At 41.4% G+C, this 12,696-nt stretch overlaps 1 pseudogene; it reads right to left on the minus strand.

The window, feature by feature from the left end:
- The window catches only part of LOC112256205, a 68,247-nt pseudogene that overhangs the window by 54,281 nt on the left and 1,270 nt on the right, over positions 1–12,696 (minus strand).

Genomic DNA, 12,696 nt, shown 5'->3' on the forward strand with positions numbered 1-12,696 from the left:
ACCAGTCACCTAATAATCCCCAGTTTACAATTGGCTCATTCATCCCCCTCCTCTCCCCGTAACTATTCCCCAGGTTGTTGCTGAAAATGAGAACGTGTTCTTAGTCAACTTACCTGGTAAAATAACAGATAAATAAAAATAAAATACATTATGGCCATTCTCTTGCATTTCAAAGATGGTACAAAAAAAAATACAAACAGTTGTTTTTTTCTGTGTATTATCTTCTACCAGATCTAATGTGTTATATTCTCCTACATTCATTTCACGTTTTGAAAAACTTCAAAGTGTTTCGTTTCAAATGGTATCAAGAATATGCATATCTTTGCTTCAGGGCCTGAGCTACAGGCAGTTAGATTTTGTTATGTCATTTTAGGCGAAAATTTAAAAATACATTAAAAAAAACACTCAAGTGGCCAGTTTATTAAGTACACCCATCTAGTACTGTGTCGAACCCCCATGTAGCCATAAAGGGATGCACCTGGTCAGCAACGACTTTGATACGGTGTGGAATTCAGACGTTGCTAAATTGGTATTAAGGGACCCTAACGTGTGCCATTACGCCACCAGATGAAATAATTGACATCACGCAGGATGGGACCATGGGCTCATGCCGTTCACACCAAATCCTGACTTTGCCATCATCATGACGCAACAGGAACTGGGATTCATGGGATGTGGCAATGTTTTTCCACTCCTCAACGGGGTGGTGTACCTAATAAACTTTCCAAAGAGTGTATATGACCATTTTATAAATGGTATAATTGTGTGATATGATAGCATTTTGTTAACCTGCTCCCCCCATTGCCCACAGAGGAATGGTTTTGACCACTAAAATTGCTTCACTACACACGCCACTGCGTTGATTGGTGTAACGTTAGCTAGAAACCACAAGTGTCTACCCAGATAAGGAAAATGCAGCGTGCATGATCATGAGCAAAATCGTTGTAGCCTATCATTTCACTTCCCCCATAAGCACGGGCTGACTTGGCTTTGCTGTACCGCAGCTGAAGCCTGCCAGCCGCCTACCTACCAGAGGCTGCACTGTTTCCGTAACAATAGAAAAACTCATATACACCCATCTTTCAATAGTTATCCAAATTTCCGTGTGGAGGGTCATCTTATTCTTTCGAACTATTTCTTTGGCCGATTCATGGCCACAATTTATGGAAGATGCCAAAACTTCAGATGACAATTGATGGCGAAGTCCAAGATAATCCTGATAGGTCATTACAGAAAACACCAGACTGATACCTTAGTGATCACTGTTTTACAGCCTGTGTTAGTAATGGCTGCTCAGTGAAACTACCTGTCCTGATTTGTCATAGACGCATGCTAAAAAACTTTCATGAGCAAGCCTTCCTTCATGAACTGGCTATCGTTCAGGCAAATGAGAAATAAGTGCACTCACGTTATCCGGAAGGCCAAAGTTAGTTACTTTAAGGAACAATTCTCTCTCTGGATCTAACCCCAAGAAGTTCTGGAAAACAGTTAAAGACCTGGAGAATAAACCCTCTTCCTCACAGCTGCCCATGTCACTTAATGTTGATGATGTGATTGTTACTGACAAGAAGCACATGGCTGAGCTCTTTAAATCACAACTTCATTAAGTCAGGATTCCTATTTGACTCAGCCATGCCTCCTTGCACGTCCAACATTTCCTCATCTCCCACCCCTTCTAATGAGACTATCCCCGATGCTTCTCACCCTGCCCCGCTACAAAGTTTCTCCCTGCAGGCAGTCACTGAGTCCGAGGTGCTAAAGGAGCTCCTTAAACTTGACCCCAAAAAAACATCTGGGTCAGATGTTTTAGACCCTTTCTTCTTTAAGGTTGCCGCCAAGCCTCTCTCTCCTTTCTGGGGAGGTTCCCATTGCTTGGAAGGCAGCCACAGTTCATCCTTTATTTAAAGGGGGAGACCAAGCTGATCCTAACTGTTATAGGCCTATTTCTAGTTTGCCCTGTTTATCAAAAGAGTTGGAAAAACTTGTCAATAAACAACTGACTGGCTTTCTTGATGTCTATAGTATTCTCCAGAGGTTGGACTAGAGTCCCAAATATGATGACTTGCAACTAGACTAACACCAATGACTCGTGACTTGACTTGGACCTTATGACTCGACTTGATACCCTCCCCAAGCCCAAATATAAAAAATGATGCCGTTAAGAAAAGAGGGAAAAAAAGTGTGCAGTGTATCAACTCTTCATTTAACGGATTTAAGTTTGAATCGGACAGCAGCCAATCAAATTGTGCCAGCGGAGAAAAAGTTGTGCGTGGCAGTGCAGAGGAACGTCAGCGGGTCAATTCAGATTGAGCCATTAGCCAAAATTATTATTTTCGGATAATCTTTCTATCAACAGACTACGCTGTAGTCAACAAAACACGGATTGCAACTTGCAAAACATGCGGGAAGAAAATTACAGAGTGAGGCGCAACAACTTCCAGCTTTGTTTGACATTTGAAGCTGCACAAAGAACGGTAAGTCGTGGCTAATATAGCCAACAGCTATATCTAACTTTGCTAGTATAGCATGTAGGCTAACATAACATTAAATCAATGAGCCTCCAGAGTCAGCCAGTGCAGGAACGTGATCATTAGACCCAAGATTGAGACCAGGCAATATTGTGCTACTGCCCCGCTCAACTTTTTAAAAAAATGTATGCTTACAGATTTGAACAAAACCAGATGAACAAACATGTCACAAGTGAACCAACAGTCTCCAATCTCACAGTTCATGGAGACCCGTGTAGGGCAGTACAGCATGAATCATAAACAGCAGAAAGCTTTCAACAATGCAATAATGTCCGACCTGGTTATCGATTGCAATTTGCCTCTGTCTATTCTGGAAAACAAGAGTTTGTCACTTTCTGTCAGTGGTTGACAGTAAGCACAGCCCAGTATGTCGTAGAACATTGACATCAAAAAGTAGAGAACCTCGCTACAGAGAGATGTTCAAAACTGAACACCGACCATGTTTCAGTGACAGTGGACATTTGGTCCGACCGAAAGACGAGGGGGTTCCTTGGTGTCACTGAACTGTATGGAGAAAGATGGAGAGAGGATACAGCTCAAGTTCAATCGCTTGGCCTGTGACTGCTTCCTGTGACCACACAAGGCCAAAAGAATCTGTGAGAAATTTGAGGCCATATGTGGTGAGTACAGCATTAAAGATAAATTGGACTATATCATTAGTGACAATGCTACCAACATGAGAAAAGCATTCACGTTGTGCTTCCCCATTGAACAAGATGAAGTACATGACGAAGGTCACCTTGATGACCCAGAGCTCTGGAATGACCCAAACCTGGAAGACCAGCAAACAGTTGATGCTGCTATTGCAAAACAAAAACTGTGCTTGCAGTGTTTAGCCCACACTCTCCAGCTGGTGGTGGGAGACTGCTTGAAAGAAACAAAAGTGATGACCCTCTTTCAAAGTTATCAAAAATCAGCTCACTGCTACATACAAGTACAACATTCAAAGAGGTGTTTGAGGCTGAATTTGGGGAAAGAGGCATCCCTGCTGCTGTCAACACAAGATGGAACTCAACACAGACATGTGACCATCAAAAGCTCAGTCATGTTCTAGAAAAGGCTGGGCACACAGAGTTGTTGTTCACAGTACGGGAGTGGAATAAGTTGAAGGAGTTGGTGGACATCCTGAGGCCATTTGGAGAAGCAACAGATGTGACACAGGGGGAGAAGATAGTCACAAATCAGTTCTGTTGTTCCCTCGGTCCTGTCCCTGAATCACCAACTGGAGCAGCGGAAGCCTCAAATCCATTTCCTGAGCGGCATGGTCAGAAGTCTCCAGGCATCCCTGAACAAAATATTTATTGGAATCTTCAATGTGAAAATGGCCAGGACACAAGGAGGTGGCACAAAGAGTGAAAGGTAAATATTGAGTTTAATGTAACTTCTCATAATTTAATCCAATTGACTGCAACAATAATACTTTTTCGGTTTAACCCACTGCATCGCCAACACCGGCCTTTTTATTTCTGCTTTGACATGGTTTGCCAGAACTGATTCTGCAAGATGCTACAGGGTCTGAGCAAGCTGTGCTGTTGTTGATGAGGAAGAGCGAGAGGACCATAGTCTTGGACAAGAAGAAGGGCCGTTTGCAGCATACTGTAAGAGGCAGAAGGGAACTGTTGGGATCACTCCAGCACTACAGTTAAGTCACTACCTTGACATATGCGAAGGACAGAATGTCCTCTTTTTCTGGGCAATGAACAGGAAGGCTCTTCCTTCACTGTCCCGAGTGGCCATCAGGGTCTTGGCAGTGCCTCCAGTGCTCCGGTGGAGCGTGTCTTCAGCCATGGTGGCATCATACCGCGGCCTCATCGTGCACAAATGACTGACAGACTTTTATCGAATTTGGTCTTTTGCAAATGCAATGCATCATAGGGCCCGGAGATAAGAGAAAAAAATGAAACTGTTTATGCATTACACACACACACGTCGTCTCCATGTTCAGGTTTTATCTCCCATCTTTGGGATCTGTATTTTTTTCTCAGACATTCAGGCCAGTGTTCAAATTGTAGGCCTACTTGAAGTTCAGTATCAGTTGTTTAGATGTACCTTTTAATTAATGATTGTAACTTTACGGCAGGATTATTTTAGGTGTCTAGAGTATATCTGGAGAGAGAGAGAGACCTACAATATTTTGTTTTCTCTTCTCATGGCTACCCATGTATTTCCATGGAAATAATGTTTTTGGGAAGTAATAAATATTTATAAAAGCATTCATGATTTGCATAAATGTAATATACTATTACTCTTGGTATTACATTTGGTGAAGAGCAAATTATGACTTGTTTAGGACTTGAGACGACTCGGACTTTCCTGTCTTGACTTGGGACTTGAGACTTACTTGTGACTTGAAAAACATTGACTTGGTCCCACCTCTGGTAATCTCTCTGGTATGCAATCTGGTTCCCGCTCAGGTTATGGATGTGTCACTGCAACCTTAAAGGTCGTCAATGATGTCACCATTGCCCTTCTAGGCAATATTGTGCGGCTATTTTTATGGACTTGGCCAAAGCTTTTGATACGATAGACTATTCCATGCTTGTGGGCCGGCGAAGGAGTATTGGTGTCTCTGAGGGGTCTTTGGCCTGGTTTGCTAACTACCTCTCTCAAAGAGTGCAGTGTATAAAGTCAGAAAATCTGTTGTCTCAGTCACTGCCTGCCTGCTTTGCAACAAAGCTTTCTTAGTGTCCAACAAGCATTATCTACCCTTAACCTTGTTCGAAACACCTCCAAAACAAAGGTTATGTGGTTTGGTAAGAAGAATGCCCCTCTTCCCACAGGTGTTATTACTACCTCTGAGGGTTGAGAGCTTGAGGTAGTCACCTCATACAAGTACGGCTAGACGGTGCACTGTCCTCCTTTCAGCACATATCAAAGCTGCAGGCTAAAGTTAAATCTAGGCTTGGTTTCCTCTATCGTAATTGCTCCTCTTTGACCCCAGCTGCCAAACTAACCCTGATTCAGATGACCATCCTACCCATGCTAGATTACAGAGACATCATTTATAGATCGGCAGGTAAGGGTGCTCTCGAGGGGCTAGATGTTATTTACCATTCGGCCATCAGATTTGCCACCAATTCTGAAGGCCAGACAAAGAACTCAATAAGTAAAGTCTTGGAGAAATGCTCACAAAATGCTAACTGACAATGTCTAGACAAGGCTATACAGTAGATCACTCTACCAAGCCCAAACGTAAAATTGATAAAGCTGAAATCTCAAAATAGTGATCATGTCAGGCAGCTGCTGCTAAGACTGGCTAGAAACAGGGCTGACTGGCCTCTGATCATTTCCAGGGGCCTCATTTATAAAACCATGCTTAAGTACAAATATACCCCAAAATGTGTGTGCGCGCCAGTTCATGCAAAAGTTGGCATTTATACAAATTTTACTTGACGTAAGAATGTGCTCACCTCACAGCAAACTTTAGACCATGCGTACTCACATCTGCTAGTGGTTGAAATATTGTATTGCAAGCTGGAAAGTAAGTATTTTGTGCAAAAATGGGGTTATAAAAGCTTATTCATACAAAAAACAAAAACAGAACGCAGCAATATACCACTAGTGAGAAGAGCAAAAATCCAAAATAATTTGACATAGGAATCTTTTTCCTTTCATAACCATTGCAGAATATATTCCTCACCTTTTCTGGTTGAGATAGGTTCATATTCCCAAAGAAGCCATAGCCTTCAACAAATTACCATGTGCATCTCATTTAATTGGACCCTGGTAGCCTAGTAAATAGGTCTAGCCTATATTTACTATCATAGGCAGCAGTTTATAATACCGATATACAGTTGAATTTAACAGATGATCTATACTGAACAAAAACATATACACACACACATATATATATATATATATAAATAAAATCTCACACACAGAAGTATGTGGACATCCGTTCAAAATTTGTGGATTCAACCGCACCCATTGCTGACGTATATCAAATCGAGCACACAGCCATGCAAACTCCATAGACAAACATTGGCAGTAAAATGGCTTTACTGAAGAGCTCAGTGACTTTCAACTGTAAGTGCTGTTATTGAAGTGGAAACGTCTAAGAGCAACAACGTCTCAGCCGCGAAGTGGTAAGCCTCATAAGCTCACAGAACGGGACCGCCGAGTGCTGAAGCGTGCAGTGCGTAAAAATCGTCTGTCCTCGGTTGCAACACTCACTACCGAGTTCCAAACTGCCTCTGGAAGTAACGTTAATACAAGAACTGTTCGTCAGGAACTTCATGAAATTGGTTTCCATAGTCGAGCAGCCGCACTTGCACACAGGCATAAAATTACCATGAGCAATGCCAAGCATCGGCTGGGGCGGTAAAAAGCACGCCACCATTGGACTCTGGAGCAGTGGAAACGCGTTCTCTGGAGTGAAGAATCACTCTTCACCATCTGGCAGTCAGATAGATGAATCTAGGTCAGATAGATGAATCTGGGTTTGACGGATGCCAGGATAACGCTACCTGCATGAATGCATAGAATGGCCGATTAATTAGGGCCAATTTCAAGTTATTACAATCGGATTCGGTATTTTTGGACACCGATTTGCCAATATTTTTTTCTACCATTATTTAATCTTTATTTAATTAGGCAAGTCAGTTAAGAACACATTTTTATTTTCAATGACGGCCTAGGTAGGTTAACTGCCTCGTTCAGGGGCAGAACAGATTTTTACCTTGTCAGCTCGGGGATTCAATCTTGCAAATTTACAGTTAACTAGTCCAACGCTCTCACCACCTGCCTCTTATTGATGCATTATATTGAATTCAAATTCATGTTCATTCAGTATTGTTGTAATTGTCATTATTACAAATTTTAAAATTGTCTGATTAAATTGGTATCGGCTTTTTTTGGTCCTCCAATAACCGGTATTGGCGATGAAAAATCATAACTGGTCGACCTCTAATTCAGGTCCATTGTCAGTGTCTGAAAGAGAAACAGTCCTCATCCAGATACAGCATAAATTACTGATAAAGATTCTCTCTCACACACACACACAGAAAGTGGAAATGTCTTAAGTCAATAAGTTCAAACGCTTTGTAATGGTAAGCGTAAATAAGTTCAGGAATAAAAATGTACTTAACAAGTTGCATGGACTCAAGTGTTTAACATGATTTTTTTTTTTACGACTACCTAAAACTGTTGTACCCCACACATACAATTCTCTGTCGAGACCCTCAGTCAAGCAGTGAATTTAAAACCGATTCAACCAAAAAGACCTGGGAGGTTTTCCAATGCCTATCAAAGACTTGCACCTATCGGTAGTCGGGTGAAAATAAAATAAAAAGCAGACATTGAATATCCCTTTGAGCATGGTGAAGTTATTAAATTACACTTTGGATAGTGCATCAATACACCCAGTCACAACAAAGACACAGGCGTCCTTCCCAACTCAGTTGCCGAAGAGGAAGGAAACCGCTCAGAGATTTCAACATGAGGCCAATGATGATTAAAACAGTTATTACTTAAATGGCTGTGATAGTTTTAACCTGAGGATGGATCAACAACATTGTAGTTACTCCACAATACTAATTGACAGAGTGAAGAGGAGGAAGCCTGTACATCATTTTTTTAAATCCACAAAATGCATCCTGTTTGTAACAAGGCACTGCAAAAAATGTGGCAAAGCAATTCACGCTTTTGTCCTGAATACAAAGTTTTATGTTTGGGGCAAATCCAATAAAACACATTACTGAGTGCCACTCTATATTTTCAAGCATAGTGGTGGCTGCATCATGTTATGGGTATGATTGTAATTGTTAAGGACTGGGAAGTTTTTCAGGATAAAAAAAATAAACTGAATGGAGCTAAGTACAGGCAAAAACCTAGAGGAAAACCTGGTTCAGTCTGCTTTCCACCAGACACTGGGAGATTAATTAATGTTACAGCAAGACAGTAACCTAAAACACAAGAACAAATCTACAATGGAGTTGATTACCAAGAAGACAGTGAACGTTCCTGAGTGGCCGAGTTACAGTTGACTTAAAATCTACATGAAAATCTATAGCAAGACCTGAAAATTGTAGTCTAGCAATGAACAACCACCAATTTAACAGAGCTTGAACATTTTTGAAAAGATGTGGCAAGCTCATAGAGACTTAGCTGTAATTGCCGACAAAAGTGCTTCTACAAAGTTCAGACTCAGTGGTGTGAAAACTTATGTAAATGAGATCTGCATTTCTTTCAAAATAAATTTGCTAAAATGTCTACAAACACATTTTCCCTGTCATTGTGGGGTATTGGGTGTACATGGACGAAATAAAATGTTATTCAAGCTGTACCACAACAAAATGTGAAGGCCCCAGAAATATTTCATTCGTATTTTGCGTGTCATGGCATAACGTCAATAGTTCCAAATTATACAGCAAATAAAGGCATTGTCACCATAAAAGGTGGAGTATCAATGCTCGTTTCCACACACACAGTTTTACAATATGACTGATTTATTACGGGAAACATGCATATGAATGGCGTGTACCAAGTTAATAAACCTCAATATTTTGGTAGGTGCGCAGACTTTTCTGAAAAGGTGCACGCAGAAGTTTAGTGTGAAATGTACTCAGCGGTTATAAAATGAGGCCTCAGGGGCAGCTCCAGTTGACATCTGCAGCGCTGTGCATGTTGTTTCAATTACATGAACAAGCCCATGGGGTCCTGTTCAGACCTAATATTATAAATAGGGGTGCACATTATGCGTGTATTCATTAGCCGGATTCTGTTGCAAAATGTTTTTCACTTGAAACAGTTTACTCCAAACGGAAAACGTTTAGCAAATAAGTTTCTATAGGACAAATTCAGGTAGGTCCCTCCCTGTTTCGTTTGCTCCCTAAAATGGTAAACGATCTCTGTTGCAAAACGTTTAACAGACCAAATGTTTTGTAACGGAATCTAACTAATGGAAACACCGCAGGCTTCCTCGTCTCCTTTGCCTCATATACACTGATGAGAATGTGCATGGAAGCAGAGAAAAGCTCATTCCCAATAGGCATCCACCATTGCCAGTGTTATCAGATGAGTGCAGAATGAAGGAAAGAAGACGAGGACAGTTACTGAGACGGGAGAGGTGGTTCGTTCTTGTGCAAATGCCATTCTGTATTCCCTTCAGCTCTTCATAGACGGAAGACATAACTAGTACATTGCTGTACTGGAGAGTTCGAGTGACGTCACTGTGATTGAAGATTTGACGTCTGTAAAGTGTGTTTTATTTTATTATTGACAAACCATGCACATAACTACTCGTCAAAACAATTGAAACACTGTGGTCCTGCTAATTCCTGGCCGGCACATGACACCAACCATAGAAAAAGTGATTACAAAACAGTTTGAGCATCAGTGCAAAGACGCACACAACATTTAGCTAATATCCTCTTTTTGCTAGTTACATTGCAGAATAGGAGCTATCGCTTGCTAGCTAACTTTAGATAAATAGTATGTATACACATTAAAACAAGATGACAAACTGCAAAGACTAAGCTAGCTAGCAGACACAGATGTAAGAAAGAAAAAAGTCCCCTTTACCGTACCTTCCCGTTATTCAATGCTCAAAGCAGACACCTTCAACTAATGCTCAGGGCGCAGCCATTTTGAATTAACCCGAAACACTCACTGGTGAGCGCGCCACCAACAATGCTGCCACCTAATGTGTTGGAGTGAAACTGAAGAAAAGCATTGCAGGCAAGAACATTCAGCAGAGCAGAGGAACGCTAAAAACGTGTTACTTTGAGCTGAGCAAAATCACTGAGCTCAACAATACATACTATCAAATCAAGAATATATAAGTATTTTCATATACATGCTCATTCAAAAAAGAACTATAGGATATAGTTACCGAAATTACTGCACTGTTTGGGCTAGAAACACAAGCATTTCGCTACATCCGCAATAATATCTGCTTAACATGTGTATGTGACTAATAGAATTTGATAGGCGAATGGGCTCATTGTAATTGCTGGAATGGAATAATTAGAGATTTATCAAAAACAAACATATGGAAACCACATTTGACTCAGTTCCAAGAATTCCATTCCAGTAAGTAAGTAGACAATGGACCTGATCGGACAGCTCAGAGCCTCTGCTCTTTTCTGTCCATAAGAAACAATTGGATTGGTGGAAGAGGCAGGGCAGGCCAGGAGCAAGGAAGGAGGGTGTGGTCAGTTTCGCCTTTTTGCTTTCCCCGACATGAGTTCGTGGTGTTTTGCTTTAAAAATAAAAGTTTTAAAAAAATACAAAATATCTAAAATAAAATAAAAAAGTAAAAAATAAGGGATAAAAAACGTAATTAAAATTATAGCTCACAACTGTGCATGGGGAGAGGGGTGGGGGCGCTAAGGAGTGTATTCACATATATCTACACATGTTCATACACACACACACAAATGATTATTTTTTTGTTGTTGTATATATATATTTTTTGTATTTTGTATTTTTTTTCTTCCCCTCTTCTAGGTCAGTTTCAGCATTATGGACATGGGTGTATCTGTGGTCCATTTGGCCTGTCCCACGGCTTCCTTCAATGATGTGTTGTGAGTGGCTCTGTTGATGAACTTCTGGCCAATGATTGACTGTCTAATGTTTATTGATGTCAGTCCAGATATGCTGTTAACATAGTGGTTGCTGATGTATCTTGGTAGTCTGTAAGCCATTTTTATTGCCATGTTTAGGACTATCTGTAGCCGATTAATCTGCTGCGGTGAAGCTGCTATCCAGGCTGGCAGGGCGTATTCAAAGAGGGATCGGATGTAGCTGATGTAGACTTTCAGCAGTCTAAGGTGAGGCTCCATATTTTCTTCCGCACAGCGTTTTTAGGTGGTTTAGTCTTTTTCGTCCCTCTCTCTCTCTATGTTCGCTATATGGGTTGTCCAGTGCATGTTCTTCTGGAAGGTGACTCCAAGGAATTTAGCTTCTTTTTCTACTTTTATTGTTTCATCGTAGAGTTTGAGATCTATGGGTTTCCTGTTTTTTTTGCTGGTGCTTCTTGTGAAGAGGACACATTGGGTCTTTTGTGGGTTCAATTTTACTCGCCACATGTTAGACCACGACTCGATCCTTTCAATAGACTTCTGGAGTTTTTTGCAGCAAGTTGAGGACATTTGGAGCTGGACCAGTAGCAGAGGTCATCGGCAAACTGTGAGACTTGACCTATGGTGGGTGGATGGTAGTAGATATCTGATATGTAGAGTAGAAAGAGTAGCGGGCTTAGAACTGCCCCCTGTGGGACACCTGCCTCCAGGGTGAAAGGTGAGGATATTGCTGTGGAGACCTTCACTTTAATTGTACGGTTATGGAGAAAGCTGGTGATGATGTTTGATGGAGAGCGGTAGTTTGAGATTGGAGTCTGCGAGCCGGTAACACAGTCCATTGTGCCACATCTTGTCAAATGCTTTCTCTATGTCAAAGAAAACCGCCAGGGTAAGTTATTTTTTCTTGAAGTTCCGAAGGATGTCCTCTGACAGTCTTAGAATTTTATCGGTGGTTGATCTTGCTTTCCTGAAGCCAGCTTGATGGATTCCAAGGAGGCCCATTTCCTCGGTGTGGCCGCTCAGTCTTTGGGTGATTACTCTCTCAAACAGCTTCCCGACATGACTGAGGAGGCTGATTGGTCTATAACTTGTGACGTTGTATGGGTCTTTGCCAGGTTTGTGGATCATTGTGACAACTGCAGATTTCCAAGGTAGGGGAAAGTAGCCTTCCGTGAGACATTCTGTGAAGAGGTTAGAAAGGAGGTGCAGGTATTCATCAGGTGCTTGTTTGATGAGTGTGCTGTCAATGTTGTCTTCCCCTGGTGCTTTGTTTTTTGTTTTTTTAGCATTGATTTCTTCAATGCTAACAGAGCGGGTGAGGGGATGGTCTACTGGTGTCGGATTTGAAGTGTACACGGTTTTCTGCATTTCTCTGTTGATGATGGTTTTCCAGTCTTTGTCAAAGAGAGGATCGTCGGGACAAGAATGAACATTTTGTAGGTGGTTTCTGAAAAATGTTGCTTTTGTTTCGTTGTCTTCGATGAGTTGGTTTTGAGAGCACAGGTATGATGTTATTGGTTTTGTCTCTGTTGATTGTTTTGATTTTTTGCCAGAAGGTCCGGAGGTTGGTGTCTGCATCTAGCTCCATTCCAGCCATTACAATCAGTCTGTTTTATAGCTCCTCCCACCAGCTACAAAATCCAAAT

Source organism: Oncorhynchus tshawytscha, linkage group LG08 (genome assembly GCF_018296145.1).
Source record: "Oncorhynchus tshawytscha isolate Ot180627B linkage group LG08, Otsh_v2.0, whole genome shotgun sequence".
Taxonomy (NCBI): domain Eukaryota; kingdom Metazoa; phylum Chordata; class Actinopteri; order Salmoniformes; family Salmonidae; genus Oncorhynchus; species Oncorhynchus tshawytscha.